At 32.1% G+C, this 22,684-nt stretch overlaps 1 protein-coding gene and 1 pseudogene across 6 annotated transcripts in view; both read right to left on the reverse strand.

Annotated features, from left to right (window-relative positions):
- The window catches only part of LOC138701991 (nose resistant to fluoxetine protein 6-like), a 1,327,025-nt gene extending 1,312,960 nt beyond the window's left edge, over nucleotides 1-14,065 (reverse strand). For all 6 annotated transcript variants that reach the window (XM_069829508.1, XM_069829491.1, XM_069829501.1 and 3 more), the window contains exon 1: nucleotides 13,877-14,065. The gene's annotated coding sequence lies outside the window, so the exon portion shown is untranslated. The remainder of the gene's footprint in view (nucleotides 1-13,876) is intronic.
- LOC138693446 (cytochrome b-like) lies at nucleotides 7,429-8,231 on the reverse strand (annotated as a pseudogene).
- Nucleotides 14,066-22,684: the final 8,619 nt, after the last annotated feature.

The raw sequence follows: 22,684 nt of genomic DNA on the forward strand, positions 1-22,684 counted from the left end.
AATGTCTAAGTATAACATATGGCATAAACATTTTAGGTTCATACACCTGAGTACTTTACATATAAATATTGAATTCATGTATAAAATACTTTTGAGTGTTTAGACTACCATAATAAATCCTTGTTAATTTTTCTACGCGTTCAAACATTACATACAAGTCTATTTTATGTTTCCTAGCTGAAATTTGAACTATTAAAATAATACAGATTTCAACAATAAGAAATATCATGTTCATAGTAAAGATATTAGCTACTAAGTTATTTGATTCATGTGATATACAAAGTATGGGTTACACACAATAAAACTTATCATTTTTCAATGTCCTATATGAAAGATTATTCACAGAAATGCATCAATTTCTGTAACAGAATATAAAATTTGCTATACTCTAGAAACTAAACAATCAGTAGCTTGCAAATTGTGTCTTATGTAACCCAGTACTGAAATTAAATTGATTCTCATGAGCTACGAGCTGCCTTGCTAATTCATGAGGGAGACGAATAAAATATAACAAATAGTTTATTTCACATCACGGTAACTGAAATAACGGGTCTCTATAATATAATATATTTTAGCCAACTCGTAACACGGTATAAATGAGTTTAATTAAATAGCAACAAAATTATTAATTTCATTTCTACAAACTGTCAGTGCAAAAACAAACGAATTTAAATGTCAAATTGTTATCTACACTGTTTAAAATACGTACAGTATATCATATCGCCGAGTAAATATGACAATTTCGACTTACATTAGAAACAAATTTCAATTTTCAAATGCATCTATTTTTTATTTAGGAGAATAAATTTATTATTGCCGGTTGAAATTTTATTATTGCTTTTTGTTAGGTTTTAATTGATATAAACTACATGATGATTAAATAAAATACCCATTTAATTAAAACATAAACATCATTGTCAATTTTAAAATTCAGGATTTAAAATATTTTTGTTATTTGAATGAATTAAATATTGAAGAACTCTTTTAGATGCATATTGAGATTTGAGATCTCGAGCATTTCGGAAATATACTGTAAGGTCAACTTTTTAGTGAAGTACTATCAAATGCAGTACGCAAAATGTCAATTGACTCTATAGAATTACCAGAAACTCCTCTACAATTATACTTGACAAATTAACATGTTACATCTTTGCTTTCTCTGAGTTTATTCAGCATATTCATTACCTTACTTAAAAACTTGCGTTACAGTACTATTGCTACTACTGATGAATAAACTATTTTGTCACGTACAAAGCTTATTACATGAATCAAAAGGCTAATATTTCAATAGTTTTACCATTGAAGATTAAAAAATCTCAATTTTAAGGTATTACCACAGTCTAGTATATACAGTCATGAAGCTCAATACGTAGGAAATATGCATCCGTGGATAGTTGCTAACCACTAGGATCGCTACTATCTCCTCATCCCAGACAATGCGAAATAGTACCGGCACAGTCTATTGTTCTTAATACCCTCAACAACTCAAGCTTCGTGACTGTATATACTAGACTGTGGTATTATGTTTAAGAAAGCAATAAATATTAGAGCTGATGTCACATTATAAATTACATTGGTTTATTTTATAATTATTAATGATTGTAAAATAAATCCTATTATTTGCAACTTGCGAAGGAAAATTCTGCAGTTATTAGGTACATAAATGTACAAGTGTTAAGTGTTATACGTGTATTTTCAAAAGTAGTGTATAGGTATTCTATGATTTTTTCCGAACCGACAGAGCATGGATATAAGTGACTTTTTTTAATACAATGGCGTCATTCAATTTTGTAAATTAGTCAGTACAATAAAAATATACAAACTTTCTTATTTTTTAATTTTCCGTGAAATGTAAAATATGTATAAGAACTTGTTTAATCAACTGTAACGTTGTGTAATTAGTGCAGAAGAATGAATATAATCCAAATAAATATTTTACTAAATATTATATTTCGGGACACAATGTATTCAATGTATTTATTGATATATCAGAAAAACAAACAAAAGAAATAAGATTTTAAGTGTTACTGTTTATTTCATCGTTGTTGCCACAGCAACATCAGAACCTTATGAAGGTCAAGTGTGCTGTTATTTCGTTTACATTGAAATGTATGAGATTCCACGTAGTTTCTTGTTGATATACTTCAACCGTTCCTTTATGTGGACCAATATTCCCTAAATGTATTATACGAACGGAAAACTCTCGTTGAGTTGATGCTTATCATCTGTAGCCGGAGATCAAGTCGATTATAGGAAAGCTGTCGATATTACATAAAAGAAAAAGTACAGCGAAAACCCTATATAGGGTAAAACATATCTTCTCGTATTATTTTTCTGATCCGGTTTATTTAGTTTGGAATTATAATCTTTGTAATGAAGATGAAATATATATAATGTGGCATTGTTGCTAATATATAAATTCAACAACGTTTGGAAAATTGTTCATAAATTATATTCCATATTTAAGTGAAAATTATTCTAGATACAAGTAAGATGTTGAAATTATTGAACATATCTATGGATCTGATAAAATGTCTTAAAATTCACAGCAGGTAAATATAACTGACTCATAATGAAGTTCAGTTTTTATAGCACTTCGGAAAGTACATTGAAATGAAAAACAGTGTAAATATTATTATGCTAAAATTGACTTGAATTCAGTTAAAGATATAATATGCATATGTATATTATAATAAAACGACGGAAGGTACATATTTTTAAAATGTAATTTCTTAATGAAGACGGGGTTCAACTGAAGCATATAATTTTATTTTCTACTAATAATATACTGTTCTGTATGTTTGTGAAACTTGGACTCTCACTTTGAGAGAGGAACAGAGACTACGGGTGTTTGAGAATAAGATTCTTAGGAAAATATTTGGGGCTAAGAGGGATGAAGTTACAGGGGAATGGAGAAAGTTACACAACACAGAACTGCACGCATTGTATTCTTCACCTGACATAATTAGGAACATTAAATCCAGACGTTTGAGATGGGCGAATCCAGAAATGCATATAGAGTGTTAGTTGGGAGGCCGGAGGGAAAAAGACCTTTAGGGAGGCCGAGACGTAGATGGGAAGACAATATTAAAATGGATTTGAGGGAGGTGGGATATGATGATAGAGACTGGATTAATCTTGCTCAGGATAAGGACCAATGGCGGGCTTATGTGAGGGCGGCAATGAACCTCCGGGTTCCTTAAAAGCCAGTAAGTAAGTAAGTACTAATAAATATACGAAAAACGGCGTATTGTCAGCATGACTTAAGCGTGAAATTAAATCATAAGTTAGACTGAATTTTATAATATTTTTCATCATTCTTACGTGTCACATTCAAAATGTATTACACTCAAGCATAACTTCGGCTTTGTAAGTATGTAAATGAAGACTACGTTAAATTAAACTTATTTATTTAATTAGTTTTATTTAAAACTAGATCAAAGTGAATTTTACATACGGTAATTTAGTTTTATTAAGATGGAAGTTTTATTGAATTAGTAAACAAGATTTTGTTTTAAATTCTGTGTTATTACCAATTAGAAAACCAGTAAGATATTTATCAATAGAAATAAGGAAATGATAGAGAATAGAAATTAGATTTCATAGATTCATAGTGATAACCTTTTTAAATCTCACATTTAAAACTAAATTTGTATATACAGGGTGTATCATAATACGTAGAGAATAATTGAGGAAATATAAAATGTTAAGTACTATTTTACTTCGTTTTCATATTACGCTTTTTATTTGAAACAATTTTATATGTAGTAAACAGAATTTGTATCACTGAAATACTTAGAGACAAAGTTTGTTGCACATGAAAGAGATAATAGTTAATTAAAATGATTTCGTGATGTTTTTATGTTACTTCTGTTGGTTCTGTTAGAAAATTACATTTGAAATACGTCATTAATAAAATTATACTTTTCGATAATGAACGTTTATTCAGATCGTTAGATGTCAAATACGCATCTGAAATACTGGCCTTTACAATATGAAACAATTAGGAGAAAACGCCTGGAAGCACATATTCTTTTATTGTCATGTACCGAACAGTAAAACCTCTCAAAGATTACAACAAGTATTTGAAAAACTATTGTTATTCTATATCAAGTACTGTGCCAACGTATAAAGTAAGGGTATGCTGACAAATCTGGGACAGTGAGGTATTAAAAGACCTGAATTTTGACATTAGGGGTCATTTAGAACATTTGATATAAATATAATAAAATAGATGTAGTTTGGAAACAAGACTTGAGCGTTTTCATTTTGAAATCCTGAATTCTTTTGTGAAGGAGGTTCTACACATTGTAATACATCCTGTATATTATTAAGTTGCTAGATAATTATAAAACGGTATATATGTTTTAAAAAACTACCTTTTTATTACTTTCATTGAATTGAAAAACAAAACAAATTTATCCATTTTAAAACTTTGTACCATTGTACTTTGTTAATGAATTACCATTGGGCTTTGGCTTAATGTCCTCTATTTGATAATTATTTCCAATACTCGACAACTCGATTTCGAAACCTGGAACTATCAAGGAATATATTCTCCCTTCTCATTCCTCTTTCAAAAAGAGATTTTAGAAACTGACCGAACTTTCGAAATGAGTTAAAGAAATTTCGTCTCTTGAACTTATCAGTATTGATCAGAAGAATAATACCAATTGCATTGTACATGAAATTTCTCAAATAAAGCATAATAAATAATACAAATGTAATTCTCCAACGTAAATGAAAATAATTCCAAACGAGTTCAGGGCATGTCATCAGAGTAATCTTCCCAACAAGATTAGTTTTCTTCCCGTTTGTCTCATATTTCTGCCAGCGTAGTTAAGATTCTACATAAACATGTCTTGTTTTATATTTAAATAAATCCTATTATATGTATACTGTTGTAATTACAAAGTAAATGGCACTACTTATGAGGCGATTGTTTAGTACACGTTTCTCCAAGGAAAATATTAAGAATTCGTTCCTCAGTACTTTTTGAGGTACCGTCATTTCCCATAACTATGGTCCTGGAACAGAACTATGGTCCATAATACAGGGACATTATTTTATTTTTACTAACATTTCTAATATTAACCTGGCTATACCTTTGGATTCAGAACCGGAAACACCGTTTGCTACCCCCTTTCACGACTGGAGTTCGACGATACTGGCGTAATATACAAACAAATCACTTTACTAGGTATAGGAGGGAAGAAAAGTAGTTCATCCATTTACGTAAACTAGGAAATATCATGCTTTTGAGCTTGATCATTTTCATTAGGTTTTTGTTTAATCAAGATACAGTACAGTATTGACAATGAGTGTTTTACTCACGAACTGAGCTGTCCATGCGGACGTATTCATATGGATATTTAAACATATTTTTGAAAATGGTGGGCGTTCATTTCGATATAGGCTTCAGTTCTAATGTGCATATTATCGCACTATAGACTATTGTACCGAATTCCAATTACGAAGTTCGTACTTCGTATCAGTAACTCATGTTGAAATAATTCTGTACCTACTCTTACGTACTGTAAATTCAATCTTAACTTCTACCTGATCCGAAAAGATAAAATTACTCAGACATGCTATCTAATGTCCGTCCAAATGGTTATGTCGCAGGGTCGTAGAAAGGGAGGCAATCACGTGACAGTTAATTACGAAGCCCTTTTATTTAAGTTATTTTAAACAATTGTATGGGTATAATATTACGTAGACGTCCAATTCCTAAGAGAAATTAATGTTCTCAGAAGAGGGCTAAGACAGCCCAGCCACTAGCCTTTACAGAGAGGCGAATAGAAGCAGGTGGGGGAAACCAGGATGTAACGTAGACAAATGGACGACAGTACCTGTGCGAAAATGATACAATATTGAAAGCTCTTTCGTCACTGGAAAACCCTAACATATTTTTGGAACGTACTGTTTACTATGACCGTAAGGCTACTATGACTATATATGCGGTCTTGGATCTGTGTGTAGGACGGTTGAACTTCATTAGTAGAAGGGGTGGGAGTGAAGTACATTAAAAAACTCAGGTACAGTAAAAATTGACGTAAAAATAAAATGATGTCCCTGTACAACCAATCAAAGAACATTGTAGAAGCAACACAGACCGTTCGTAGATAGCTACAGTGACTTGACTTCAAATTACAGTACAGCAAAAATATAGATAAATGAAGTACTACGTTATGGATTACAAAATTTGACTATTTGTATCGTGGACCATAGTTGTGTTCCAGGACCATAGTTATGAGAAATGACGGTAGATTTTCTGAGATTATTTCGGTTCTCTTTTTCATTCACTTTCTATAATTGCTTCAGCACCGCTACTATATTACATAGTCTCTGAATAACCTCTGTAATTTGAAAGAAATAGCAATTAAATACTGTAGTTACAACTGAGCTTCTCCAAGGACTTCGCTTCTCATTCCCACACTTCCTGTACTATTTTCCGGAATAACTGAAACATATCGTCACTAAATTGCTTCTCTAGATAAAAAAGAAATGAAGAATTATATGTTTATAAAATTCATGCTATTATGCATTATTAAATTCACTTCAAGGACCATGCAGCAACTGAATCTGATGTAAGAGAGTGCTGAACAATTTGGAAGAAAGGAAAGCAATTTCATTCCTCATGTTACAATGGACCATTTCCTCGCGTTGCTTTATCAATCTTCATCAGCTCCCCAGATTCTGACTGTTCACTCGCAGTCAACGAAAATTTAGAAAAAAGGAAAGGCAATCATTCTCTAGCTCTCTTACTACAGGAAGGCCCGAGGAACATGTTACATCTTTTATATCGCAATACTATTTGTAGTATACACACAGTTTAATTTAATTTTGTTAGGTGACAATTGCATGATAAAAGTGTGCATCATCTCTACAGTGGTGAAATTATAAAGTCCTTCAAACACGTGTTTCACACTCAGTATGGGATAAATTTAATTAACATTCAGTTCTAGATCTGAAGTATTTTCATTGTAATGTTATTCGCGTACATTCATTGTAATCCTGAGGTTTAGCTATAGGTTAATTACCTAAGAAGTTATTACGAATGAGTCAGTGGTAGATTTTGTCCCAGAAATTCGATTATCCAATAATACTCGATAAGTTCGCATCGTAATCTCAAGGTCCTGAAGAGTTGCTTCAATTGAAAATCAGAATAAATTACACAATACATTGTGAACTTTCTAGCTTCCATTCTGAAAGAGTTATGGAGGGTAAAGTGATTGTGAGGTAAATCATTTGCTATGAATATTTGATCTAACAACAAAATTTAGTCTTACATTGAGTGTTTTCATCGAGTACTTCTATTTCCATCATATTTTTATTCTACAACTCATATATTATTTCTGAATCAATAACCAATTTCTCCAATTTGTGTATAGTTTAAGCGAAAGTTGAAGAGAAGTTATGAGGTGTTTAATGGGGAGCAATAGGGATTGACCGTAAAATGGCGTATGCAAATAGGAGATATCATTCAGGTTGAATATGAACTGGAGATACCAGAGGATTTGCTGGGATAAAATTGTCCAGGTCTCCTAGAATATATGGTTCTTTTAGTGATAATATTGGTAATAATAGTTAGGATTATAAATCATACAGGGCCGTATTCATAGACATTTTTAGCGCGGGTTTCCGGAGGATGATCAGCGTTTTTCGTATTCATAAACCAGTGTTAGCGATAGGATATGATTTGAATTCTGTACAAGTAACCAGTGGATAGCCGGAGCTAGCTTAATACGCTCGTAGCGCGTGCCGCGAAATGTCTATGAATAGCACCCACAATGTCTTGATTGTAAAATATGGGTGGAATGGAATTTTATCAATATTTCTATTTACTCCAGCAGGATTATTTGACCCTCTTTAGTGTAAAAGTAGTAAATGAACTATTACGGCTGCTATTAAAATAAATGTTAATAGGAAATGAAATGTAAAGAATCGATTGAGTGTTCTGTTATCTACGGCAAAAACGCCTCATACTCATTGTACTAAGTCAATAACTAAGTATAGAACTGCTGATAACAAATTTGTAATTACTGTTGCCCCTCAGAATGATATTTGCCCTCATGGAAGAACATAACCTATAAAAGCTATTGCTATTGTTAAAAATAAAATTACTACACCTACTGATCAGGTATGTAAAATTTATATGAACCATAATATATTCCTCGTCCAATGTGTAAATAAATACAAATAAAGAATATTGATGCACAGTTTGCATGTAGTATTCATTTTAGAATTTTTTGCCCATTAACGTAGAGGGTGGGGTTAGGGCGTTAAATTACCTGAATTAATTATGTCACAAACTACTATAATTTAACTTTATTTTTTTCTGCAAAGTTTCAAGACTGCTTGTTATTAATTATTATTATTATTATTATTATTATTATTATTATTATTATTATTGAAGTTGAAGATAGCATAATTGAGGAAATTGAAAGAAGACTGAAGTGGTATGTGGACATTTATGCAGACTGGATGAGCCACGTATTCCTAAGATGGTGTATGAATGGAAGTTGGAGGGAAGAAGATGGCGACAGAAGAATTCCTGGAAACAGAGTATACAGCAGTCTGAGGACTATTGGGTGCTCAAGATAGAGATCGATGGAGGGAATTAACAATTGGAAGGAAAGAGTGAAGAGTGGCTGTAATGCCATCTTGTTCTGGCGGGAAGAGAACCTCTGTAGTGAGGAATACTTTCAATTAAAAAAAAATGTATATTATTATTATTATTATTATTATTATTATTATTATTATTATTATTATTATTATTATTATACCATCATCATCATCATCGTCACAGCAATAGAAGGGAAAAAAATGTTAATATTTTTTCTGATGCTATTTTCATAGTGTGACATAATATTATGATTACTTTTTTTTGTTTTGTTACAGGCTTTCAGAAGTTACAGTATATTGTCCATACCCAACAGCTTTCCTCTGTCAGTTCAGTATAAAATATAGTGCACAAATTTACATAAATTCAAATAACTATCACATTTGTTGACTTGTCTCAGTATTATACTGTATGTTACATATATTTTACTCCCCTTTCCAAGGTTTTAAGGCTGCTTGTTAGTCTAAACGTATTATTATTATTATTATTATTATTATTATTATTATTATTATTATTATTATTATTATTATTTTAAACAAAACAGAAATTAGAAGAAATATTAGTAAATCAAAATATTAAGTGTTTATGTGACACTATTTTCATAGTCTGGTAATCTATCCTCTCTTCAATATACCGGGTGTGCACAAAGTTACACCCGATTTATATTCATGCAAGAGTAAATGTACAAGTAGCCTATTAATATTATTTCTATTGTTTTCTGAAGCTGATGTTGAGTGAGAATTACTGTGACATTGTTATGGTTATGGTTCGTTTCAGTTAATTATGGTGTTGAAACAAATAAATAATAGTTCTCCCACTCAAAATCGGGCGTAGCTTTTTATACACTCGGTATTTTCCATGTTCTCTAAGGAAACGGTGTTATTTTAGAATATAAGAATAGTTGTGGGAAATATTAATGTTTTTACGTACTAAGAAACTAAAATAAACTTTTTTTTATTTTTCCTTTCAAACTATAACGTACAGACCCGAAACAAAATTTGGGCCACCTAATTTTACAAAGTTCCAGATATAACGCATTGCGCATGTGCAGTAAACAAGAGCGCCTAAATGTATGCTACTTGCGGACAGCTTGCGAAGCTTGTTGCCTACATAGAGGAGGACTGCTACCAAGACTCAGCCCATTTTTATTCCGTATCTGTATATTTTACGCACTTTCTTTATTTCAAATTACGCGTGAAACAACTCGTGCGAGTATTATTTTATTGTTTTTGTGACTAATATTGATTGCATTGTTAAGTTTATTTAATTTTATTTGTTCCCAGTCTATATATTCTACTTTTGGACATATCAGCAGTTTAAAGAGTATTTGAAGTCAATACATTGTGCCACACATTTATGTTTTTCGTTCTATTTACAGAGTTTTTCTTCAAGATAGTAGAGATTTACCTGTCTCGCTTTCCTAAGGAATATATTTATGTCCCTTAAATAGTGACATAGCGGTCTTAAGTAGTCTATTTGTTTTACACCGTGCTAGTCATATAGTTAGGAAATCCGACACTACGTCAGAGCCTAATCTTCTCAGACGTTGGAACAGAAATAACCAACAAGCCGAACAATGGAGCTCTGATTTTTTTAATCAATTTTTTTATAAGCATGAAGTTAAAGATCTTAAAATTTGTTATAGAATTATTACCTCAGAAGAAATAAAATTTCCTTTTTAAGTTCTTTTTTTAAAATTATATTATAGGAAGTGTGGCGCAAGCCTATAGCTATTCTTTAATTACAAATTTAAAGGAGGGTAAATTGAAGATCCTTTCGTATGACATCTCATAAGAGTCATAGTATATACAGTCACGAAGTTCAATACGTAGTAAATATGCATCCATAGATAGTTGCTAACCTCTAGGATCGCTAATATCGCCTCATTACAGACAATGTGAAATAGTACCGGCACAGTCTATTGTTCCTAGCACCCTCACAACTCAAGCTTCGTGACTGTATATACTAGACTGTGGTGTCATCTTGTCTGAATTTAGTTGAATCTACCTAGATATACTTGTATTTAGTATATCCAGTTACCGTGCGTTTCAATTTATATAAATATAGTGGAAATAATTGTGCGGAATAAATATGTCGAAAATTGTAATGTTTTGTTTGACTAATATTTATATGAATAAAGAATAGAAAATTGAGCACAATATAAATTTATAATTTCAGATGTTACATAAAGATTTTCAATCGATAATAAATTATGATATAATAGGAAATGGTATAGAAACAAACTTGTAATGAAAGCCTGGGTCAAGTGTCTCAGAAACTTCCCAGGATCGAAGCCCGCCTTTCTTTAGTATGAAATGCCTGAACTCAGATTCAGCCGAATTTTTGTTGTGTAAACGTAAATGTTAAGGACTCCATTTTATGCCAATGATATCCATCATATAGCAAATTTAGGTTACTATGGTGATCTCTGTGTGTGCAACATCTTCTCGAGAGTGCGCACGCAAAAAAAAAGAGAGAGAGAGAGAAAGAGAGTGAGACAGGGAGAATCGCCTGAAGCATCGTTCACGCCACAGGACCGCGAAAAAAAAAAGTGGCAGAGAAACGCAACAGCCACTCCTTTGTACTATATCAAGGAGGAAGTGACACATTAAGGGTCAAAGATCCTTTTGGGGTTGCGTTACAAAAACGTTTTTCAGAGGAAAGCTAATTACTACATGTTTTTATATCAATGAGGGTTGCAGTCGATTAGTTTAATACGCCAATTAGCAAGGAATTAACCATATAAACAGGTAGACCTGTACAGATTCGTAGACTAAATCTTTTCGACCTTTTCATGTGATCCTGAAAGAGTTCATTAATTTTTCATAGGAGTGTGTACAGGCAACTGTATATCTGTATTTAGAGATCATTGACTTTTTTCACAAGGTTGGTGTTTATTTTCATGGATAGAATATATTTTTATAAATAAATGTGCTCATTACATTTATGAAAGAAAATAACGTACAAATTATGCTATGTCATTATTATTAGTAAAGCTTTTTATTGTGTTAGAACCTGCTCGACCAGTTTTATATTCCATATTGTTCCGTTTATATGAGTATTAAGTAGTGACATGTCAAATGTAACAATGTATGTTTACCAACATACAGGAAGGTGACATATCCTACCTAACAATATTAATTTTTTATTTTTTATAGTAGCAATGGTTGTCATAATCATTCTTATGGTAATTTAATAGCAATTTTATAAACGCACCTACTTTTATTTCCTGAGGAGAGTAAAAGAAAAGCTGATTAAATCTATTTCTTGTGTTAAATGAAGCGACATTCAATAAAAAATTAAGTAACATTATTGCTTCTACCTGTAAGTAAGAAATATATTATTTTTACTGTGATATGAATTTAAGGACTAAACTCCTTTACGTTGACCTACTATACTAGTTCAATGAAACTATTAAATAATATGTATATTTCATAAAAGTGATTAAAAGTATTAAGCGATCTACATACTTGTAGAAACTTAAATTTTAACTATTCTTATCTTTTATAGTGTATGTTATATTAACTGTAAAATGCATTAAACAACATGTGCTTGTGGGCTAAACACATAATGGAAATAACTTAAAATTACAAGGATACCTAACTCTTGATTATTTTTATATTTTATAATTCTATCGTTCTTTATCTCTCAGAGGACTTAAGATATAAGGCATTTTATAACGAATTATTTACCTGAAAATGATACTGAAAAACACGTGTTTTTCTGGGAGGACCGACTAACTTGTGAAAACTCTTGCCTAGTTAACAATTCTTAAAAGCCTATGTGTGATAGATATGAATTCACTTTAACGTATATTTTGTATACATCTTTTAAACTTACTGTTAATAATTATAGACATATTTGACGATTAATTAAAAGTTCCTTCATAAAGAAATGTGTATATATGTCAGAAGACATTAAGAGAGTTACTGTAGTCCTGTAAAGAAGTAGGCCGGAGCTGTTCTATCATTTATTAATGGAAAGAAAGAAGTAACATTTAACCATTTAATTGTATTCCTGAAATATTTTTGATTATTTACTTTGTGTTACAAACATATAATGTCCTATCACACCTCCAGCCTTCAGATAAGATAGGATTTATACAGATGGTTGTAATACTGTATATTCTTCCTATATGACGTAGCTACGATACTTTAGATGTTTAGAGTAAAATTTATAGAAATAAGAAGATCTATAATATAAAGCTATTTTACATTATTAAATCTGCTTATAATGAAGAAATGTAAGTATACGCAGGCAAACAAAAACTCATCAACAATATATTTTTTCATTACCACATATTAGGTACTATTTCTATTTTCTGATAAAATTTCATGACTATAATATATTATATTATAAGATTTTGTAAATAATATAAAATTTATATTCTAGAAGTTCCACTGCGAAAGAAAATTATTTAGAAATTAATCTTAATTTTCTTGAGTATTTTATTCAGATTACAGTATGTTAAAATTATTAAAACTCAATGTAACTAGATTGCTTATCTAGTCTGTAGTAAAATATCAAATATTGGAGGGGAAAGTAATTTAACAAGAAACAAAAATTTCTCAACAATTTCAAGAAAACATATGTAAAGATGCTGTACTGTTCGAAGAAAGAAAATGCATACTATATTATAGCCTATATTCTCCCATTCTTGTAACATTGACTCAAACTGACATGGTTTCTGAAATTAAGAATTTTCATGAAGTTTTCATATCTAAAATTTAACGAGATTAAGAACAATTCATGAATCTGGTGGTGTATTTATTATGCGAATTAGTTCTGCTGAGTTCAGATTATTTAAATAAAATATTTGTACTGAGTGTTACTACGTACTGAAACAATATTAAGTACGGTTTGAATTATTGCATATAAAAACAATGCATTAGTTCCTGGTGTTTCCTTACCTTTCCCTTGTAGCATTTTCAAGTTTTATGAGGAATTAAAGAGAAAATGTGGCATATGTTTATCATATTTACAGGAACAATGGCAGTTCATTTAACATAGTCCAGGTATTGTTATGGAAATTAATATAGCAAGTATATAATGTGATTTAATAGGTAAATAGTTAAATAAGAAATGACTGGTATTTTACAGGACCAAATTTTGTATTAACTTTGTAACTAGTAGATTTTAAGAGATTCTACGCAAATTTCTGCAACTTTGTGATTTGTTGTTGTTTGTTAGGACTAAATACATTTAATTTTATCTCAAAACAAATGTTACAAAAAAAAATAACTTCCCTACCTTGCCGGAGTTTGCTGGACGTAGTCACCACCTCGTTCAAACTTGTAGTCCTCCGATCGTCTCCCGTCTGTGGATGTATGAAAGACACACTGTTTTAGACTACAAAATTTCCTACAAGGATGATTGTAGATGAAGTAGACGAAGACCCAAGACGGGGGATGTTGACGAACTCATCTCAGCGGGGTACAAGAGTCGAATGCGGCACCCCTCCCCATTGTTTCACCCTTATATAGGGCGACAGGGATGCTGGTACATGTAAGGGTTGTAGAGGGGCGTAGAAGGGAAAGGTTTTCGGGGTCCATAGTCCGAACAGCGCAAGCAAGCTTCTACGGGAGGAGTGGAGGGAGAAGGATAGAGACAGAACTGTGTTCAACTGTCTCTCTCTCTGCTGTTACCATGGTTACCTTATGATCATAATCATATCATACATTCTCTATAGCCACTACTACACCAATGTACAGTTTGCTAAGGCAGAAAAAATGAATATACTCTGTAAGCACACCTTTCCCTACCGTCTAGCTCTCTTATTCAGTTAGGCTACTTTCTATCTTTCTGTCTCTTGCTCACTCTCAGTACCAATTATACTAAACCTGTGTGTAATTATATAAAAGTAATGTTGGCGCAATCTGCATTCATCATTATACTGTATGTTGGATAAAGAATATGTGTCTAGATATTTTACTTGTTAGATATTTTTCTTCCTGGCCACATATCCAAAAGATCTAGAGTAGGTGAGAATCATGTTCATTTTAAGTGGGTTGAATGTAGGCCTATGTGACTCGTCTTATGTTCGTTCTATGCGCCATATTGACAAAAAACCCAAGGAATGCTGTTAATTTTAAATTTGAAGTGTTGGTTTACAGTTATGATGAAAGTGGGGACTTAGTGAAACAAAGGACATAAATTCCTGAAGTAGATTGTTATATTTACTCTCCCAGAAGACCACTCACAGGTTTTCTGGAATCTACGAAATACAAAGGTTCACATCTGAGACAGTTGAAACTTTTTTTTTTTTTTTTTGGAAAATACATATCCCTATAACCTTCCTAAAATCACGAGATGTCCTTTACCCCATCGTTACTGTCACTTCATGTTTTGTCTGTTTGTTGCTTTTCATGGATGTTTATAGATCAAGTGTTATAAATTGAGATTTTAGATTTTATTTAATAATAATGTGTACATAAAAACGTTACATTAAAATAAAATACCCCGAAAGAGCAAAGCTCGTGTTCGGGGACAGTTCCGTTACATAGATACACATACTTTGTAGACAAAATACTTAAGAAAAAAGCTCACATAAAGATGATAATAAAATTAATAAATGATAATACTAGTAATAACTGAGTGAAAAAAGAGACGATGTTGAGATTGGTGGATTAATATTAAATTATTAGTAGTAGTATAATTAGTGCAGGTCATGTTGATATAGTAAACAAGATAAAATAGAAAAAATATACTTAGGATAGAAATTAACTTGTTTTACAATGCATGGTACATAATATAAATACAGGGAAGTCTGTCATATAAATTTTTTAATTCTGGATCTGAAAATTTCATTACTTAAAGTAGTCAATTCTGGATGAAATTTTACTATCGAATTATATGGACGTGGACCATAATTTGTACTGTGTAGTAAAGCAGCAGATGTGAAATATTTAGGTTCAACTAATTTAAGAATTTCATTTCATCTTCTATTATGATCATGTGACTGAGCTACAAAATTCATTCTATTTTTATGATAGAATTTCATTAAAGAGTATTTATAAATTTTGTCAATTCTAAAAAACATTCAATTCGGAATGGATCAAATTTGTTGGATAATCCAGTCGCCTTTTTAAACAAATTTTGATTATAAGTTTTTGCAACATAATTAGAGGAAAAAGAGCAGTTTTGTAACCTTTATTTATTGAAGAGTGTGATTCCAAAACGCGTTAAGTCCATTTTTATGAAATGACTGGACTAGTTTTTATCCACCGTTCTACGGAGTGAGCGAGTTTTCTAGTTGCATGCACAATAACACAAACTTTTAGACAATAATTCAAGAATTGACGTTGGTATGGAAGAAAAGAAGCTTAAAATATGACAGATGTCTGAAACATATACATACATACATACATACATACATACATACATACATACATACATACATACATACATACATACATACATACATACATACATACATACATACATACATACATACATTACAAAGTATACACACTCTTCGATTACATTCGAAGGGTAAATTAGGTGCAAAATAAACTGCGTTTACCTAGGAAGCTGACTTAGACAAATTCACGCTGCAGGAAATCCGTCATTTTTGTGTCTAGTAATGCACAGACAATGCTTCGCACGAGCCTGTAAGGCCATTCGTACTACAACTACGCACATTTTAAGAGATACAACGCCCTGCTAAAACACAGTGAAACAAAATAACATTAGCCCCTAATATATCCTATTTGCATGCAATAACAATATTAGGCCTACTTACTGCAACACTATTAAATACTTCTGCCCCTTAATTCCTCGATCCCCTCTACCTCGACCAGTTCCGCAATGAGCTGTCGAAATTTTCAAAAATACATATACACATCTATGCCAACATAAAAAGACAAAAACATACAGTACTATATAGCCCATACATACATACATACATACATACATACATACATACATACATACATACATACATACATACATACATACATACATTTTATTTATTTATTTTATTGGGTTATTTTACGACGCTGTATCAACATCTAGGTTATTTAGCGTCTGAATGAAATGAAGGTGATAATGCCGGTGAAATGAGTCCGGGGTCCAGCACCGAAAGTTACCCAGCATTTGCTCGTATTGGGTTGAGGGAAAACCCCGGAAAAAACCTCAACCAGGTAACTTGCCCCGAACGGAATTCGAACCCGGGCCACCTGGTTTCACCGCCAGACGCGCTGACCGTTACTCCACAGGTGTGGACCATACATACATACATACATACATACATACATACATACATACATACATTACATACACACAGTTAAATAATTACATTTAATTCTCTACTATGGTAGTGCTTCTGGCTAAATAATGAATGGTTTCGTATTCATTTCCCGTCAAAGAACTGAAAAAAAAATCCTTCTCATATACATATATACATATACAGATTGTGTTTGTCTTGTGGGTTTCCTGTTTCATATAATAAGTGATGTTCTTTCGTCATGCCCATTATATAATCAAGAAATATTAGTAATATCGATTTATAACTCTCACATGAAAGTGGAGGAAGCAGTATGCAGAGGTCGAAACTTGGAAATCAGTTATGAATACCACTGTAATACAAAAACATTCTTAAATAATAGGGAACATGGAAAAGAGATACTGCAGGTATGGTCTCTCGACCAAGCTGTCAATAAACGTGATGAGTGTAAACGATAATGGTGGTGGTGGTGGTGATCATAATAATAATAATAATAATAATAATAATAATAATAATAATAATAATAATAATAATGTCATGATATATGTTATAATAATAGCAAAAACATACTAAGGATTTAATAGAAGCTCAGTTTACAAATGCAGTGCGATATCGGTAAGGCAGCTCTTCGTCAGTGCGCCTGCTCTTCACCCGTGATGAGCTGTAACTGCCTATAACCTCGAGTGCGTTAACCTCGACAGAGTTGACATTATTTCGTAGCTGCTCCACCGAAGAGATGGGGACATATTAGCTATCGATTACCGGACCCATAAACCCGCTTCGAATCCACCCCCGTGGATGAGAGAGATGCAAGTTGCTACCTCAGCCAGCCTCCCTCGTTCCTCGGTATTTAAAAATGCTTACATACGAAATGTACTTACGAGATATTATTATTATTATTATTATTATTATTATTATTATTATTATTATTATTATGTGTTAAATCATTTACAATTAATGGAGATACAGGATTTAAATAAGAATGTTTCAATAAATGTTATACGTTGACAAATAAAAAAACTGCCTGGTCATCTAGTCAGCATTAAGCAAAATCGCCATTTAAATTTTAAAATAACAGAGTAAAGATGCAAAACAAGGACACAAAAGAGTCCCAACGGCATATAAAAGCGACAGCCACTTGATTTGAAATCATAATGATGAGTGTAACTGCAATTATTATAATCCATTATAAAAAGACACAAGCCTGAGAGCCCAGAATTGATAATAATTACTGTTGTGTTACTATGTACTGTATATTGCATTGCATTACATTATACTCTATTGTATCACATTACGTTACCATATGTTATATTAAACTATATTACTGTAAATCAATAACTTCTGCTTTGACGAATTGAAATCCGTTGATCACTACATTCTAATTTTTCTGGAGATTTCGAATAAAATGCAAAGCGAAAGGCCTTGGTCCTTCATTGGCTGTGACGTCACAAAGGAATAAAAAGAATTCTAGGGCTACCTGCTTTGATATGGGTTACATAAAATGAATTTTATTGTAAACTGTAGAGTAAGGTGGAGTGAACTATACATGAAATTGTTCTTTTTTTTTTTTGTTCTCTAAATGTAATAGTTGCAAAAATCTGTATTTTCACTTAGGAATGTGAAAAATATGGAGTTTCTATATTTAATTTTTGAAGTGCCCCAAAGGCCTTGAATTTTCTTAAAACTATAATTGTTTTTCCTCTTTGTATATTTGTTCTATTAATTTGTTTTTTATTACATAGCTAATCAATTTCTGTAAAATCACATATTTAAACTATATTTGAAAGAACTCTAAATTTGGGTTGCAGTATACAGTATTTTTTAGGGGATCCAAAGGGACAAAATATATACTATTTTAGATAAAATATGACAAAAATTACATTTAAGCTCATTTATTATTTTTTTTAGTTGGAATTTATTCTTGTTTTCTTTTCCATTTTTTTCTGAGTGGTAACTAAATCAACAGGTCCAATTATCTTCCCTCTTTCTGTTCTTTGCTCTAGTAAAACATTCTTTCTTGTTTTGGAACACGGCGGTCTTTATCACAATTAGGCCTACAGTATCAAATACTTTTACATTTGCAACTGCATATATCAAATAATTTGTTTGCTTCTTCTTTGAATTTTGCAATGTTGTCATTTTAATTGTCGTCACTATGTCGTTTCTTACAAAACTTCATTAAGTTTGTGTATTGATCATGGTAAGCACGAATCAGTTGTAATATTCTTGTATGACTGAAAGACGGAATTTATGCCTTGGCCTGGATTTCCTTAGTTTTGATAGCAATTCTTTCTGAAATCTCCCCAACACACAGTGTGCAATAACGCAAATCTAGCTGGACAAAATTCATAACTTCTCTGCCATCCAACGGATTGTTATGAAATGTTGTACAGACCTTATACTGGGTGTTCACTTCAAAGTGTGTCATGACGTCACTGTTGATGAGTCAGCGATTTGAAGCGAGTTTCAGCTTTTGTGTCAGAGAAGTTGCCTATTGATCAAGGCGTTCAATCTGAACTTGAGAACGTGTACGGTGTAACTTGAGTCGTAGCAACAGATGACGGTCTACCATAACCTCTTTCGAATTGTGTTTTGCACGGGAAAGTCGTAAGCAGGGTATTTGTTATCATCGGTTGCGTACGGCAACATTCCACAATACAAATCACATGCTCCGTGTCCATGTTGACCGTCGAAGTTAATGTCAACAAATGCATAAGTAATCGTCTTAACCCTTTCCCCATATCCCGACAGTAAGAAAAAACTCACCTCAGTACGTGTTTCGAAACAGTTCACATTTCTGCCACTAACGGCGTTACCGTACGTATCGGTAAGTGCTCTTCTGAATGAACGCCGTACTTTCTAGGCAACTTCTCTGGCACAGAAGTAATACACCTCTGCGGAAGTGTAGGAAGATTGAATTCTCTAGGCTCATCGACTAGCCACATGACGGCATACAGCGAGCCTTGACACACTTTGAACTGAACACTCAGTAGATAGAACATATTCTTTGTGTACAAACTCTGACTACGATTGTGTAAGAGGAATTACCCCTTTATAGGGGGTGGTTTTAGACAAAAAATAGTAACTTCTCTCCTATCTAACAGATTTTTATGAAGTTACAGATAGGATATAATTTTTGTGTATGTAGTATATTTACAGTTCCAAGTACCCCTTTACAGGGGGTGCATTTACACAAGATTAACTTCTTTCCTACATAACAGATTTTATGAAACTTTGTACACGAGTTACAGGTAGCATATTTTTTTGTGTACAAATCCTGATTACATTTGTATGCTATCTGTAGACCTAGTAGTTGTACAAAGTTGCACAAAATATATTACATAGGAGAGAAGTTGTTAATTTTGTCTAAATGCACCACTATAAAGGGACTGTTCCTCTTATAAAACATAATCAGACTTTGTAGACAAAAATATATATATATATAAATATATAAATATATATATATATATATATATATATATATAAAGTTTTACAAATATCTGTTAAATATAAGAGAATTTATTAATTTTGTTTTAATGCATCCCTAAAAGTAGTAGTTCCACTTATGGAACAGTAAATATAGTTTGTACACAAAATATATATGCTACGGTACTTGTAACTTCCGTAAAATGAATCATAAAAATCTTTTAGAGAGGAGAGACGTTATTAATTCTGTCTAAATGCACCCACTATAAACGGGTAGTTTTTCTTGTACAAACATAATCAGACTGTGTACACAAATCATATGTGCCATCTGTAAGTCATGTACAAAGTTTCATAACAATGCGTTAGACTGCAGAGAAGTTATTAATTCTGTCCTGCTAATGATTTGCGTTCTGATTCACTGTGCGCTTGTTAAGGTTAGATAAAAATGTGTCCAATGTATTTTTAAACTGATATTCCATATCATGTCAATAATATTGTAGGCCTAAAACGCTCTCACAGTGATTAAAAACTTCCTTAGTCAATGATTCTTTTCTGCTGTTAAGCCAAACATAGAACAGTTACCGTACGCCCCACCACTGAAAAAATTAATTACTGATAAATGCGCAAGAACGCGCAAACTATAAAACAAGGATTCAACACTAAATGATGCTGTATTAATTGGTAAAAGAATTGTTGTAACCGGACGTGACCGGCTATACTAAAACTCACATTATATTTGGGGAACTTTAAAAACATAAGTAATTGTAATATTTAAACGCTACTGTAAGAAGGAAAATACTGTATAAACTTTTAATTGAAGTTACATTAGTAAGAACGTATCTCTATAAACAAATTCCATGTTTCAGAACACAATAAATCACTAACAATTCGCTCTTTTTCACCCACACAGTAAGCCTCTCTCTCTACGACTGAACCGGACCTAGAAGTGTTAGGAAGAACTCTAAGTTTATACCCTTCTAAATATAGTTTTTCGCTGATAAATTAGTAAAAGCCATTACTCACAACATTCTTAAAATATTACACGAATTCATATTTACCTATGCATAACTAAACAAGTCGAAATTTGATTTTTGTCCACCTAGATAGGGAAAATTGCACACTGTGCAACAGTAGATTCTTTTGATTTGAAGTCAGATTCTACTTTATTTTTGACCCATAGATAATATTTAATTACGTCATGATAAATAGGTAATTGTGATGGGTTTAGCCTTTCTGGTATTGCGAATACAGAGTAGAAGGTCAGAATTCTTGTATTAGAATAAGAAATATTCTGATTTAAATACCCTGCAACATAAGAATAATTAATTTCCATTAATTTTAATATAGTAGTTATAACTATCATACCTAAGAGTTTTGTGATTAGTCCCAATATTCTTATAAATTGAAATTTCTGTGACACTTCAAAATGAAACAACAGGGGACCAAAAATATGCAGAATCTTTCAACATGTTCCTGGTATCCTGTTCAGATTAAGTCACCAGAGAATGTTCTCTTTCTAAAAAATCTGAAAATCAAAATTTTATGAAAATTTCGAAATATGACGCTCTTGGGGCACCTCTAAATGTTAATCTAGAGAAAATATATTTTGCATTGTTTTTTATGATACCACCCCACAACTTTTCCCTGGTATTACATTTTGATTCCATAAACTTCATATTTTCACTCCACCCTACCTATTGTACGTACTCTTATAGTGTGTTGAAAACGTCGTTTTGAAAATTTAAACCTTAATTTTAACTGCTTAAGGTGTACAGATTTGTATGTCATTCCCAGAAGTTTTCATTATCATACAGATAGGTAGGAAACAAAATCCTAAATGCAAATTTGTAAAAAGCATTTTAAGAGATGTTAAAACTATAGGGACATCATTTTATTTTTACTTCAATTTTTATTGCACCTGAGATTTGAATGTACTTCACTCCCACCCCTTCTACTAATGAAGTTCAACCGTCCTCCACTCAGAACCAAGGCCGCATATACAGTCATAGTAACCTTACGGTCATAGTAAACATTACGTTCCAAAAATATGTTCGCGTTTTCCAGTGACGAAAGAGCTTTCAATATTGAATCATTTTCGCACAGGTACTGTCGTCCATTTGCCTACGTCGTATCCCGGTTTCCCCCATCAGCTTTTATTCGCCAGCTAGTGGCTGGGCTGTCTTAGCTCTTTTCTGAGAACATTAATTTCTGTTAGGAATTGCACGTCTACGTAATATTATAAAACTGTTTAAAATAACTTAAATAAAAGGGCCTCGTTAAGTAATTAACTGTCACGTTATTTCCTCCCTTTCTACGACCCTACGACATACCACTTGGACGGACAGTAGATAGTACTGTATGTCTGAGTAATTTTATCTTTTCGGATCGGGCAGAAGTGAAGATTGAAT

Source organism: Periplaneta americana, chromosome 1 (genome assembly GCF_040183065.1).
Source record: "Periplaneta americana isolate PAMFEO1 chromosome 1, P.americana_PAMFEO1_priV1, whole genome shotgun sequence".
Classification (NCBI taxonomy): domain Eukaryota; kingdom Metazoa; phylum Arthropoda; class Insecta; order Blattodea; family Blattidae; genus Periplaneta; species Periplaneta americana.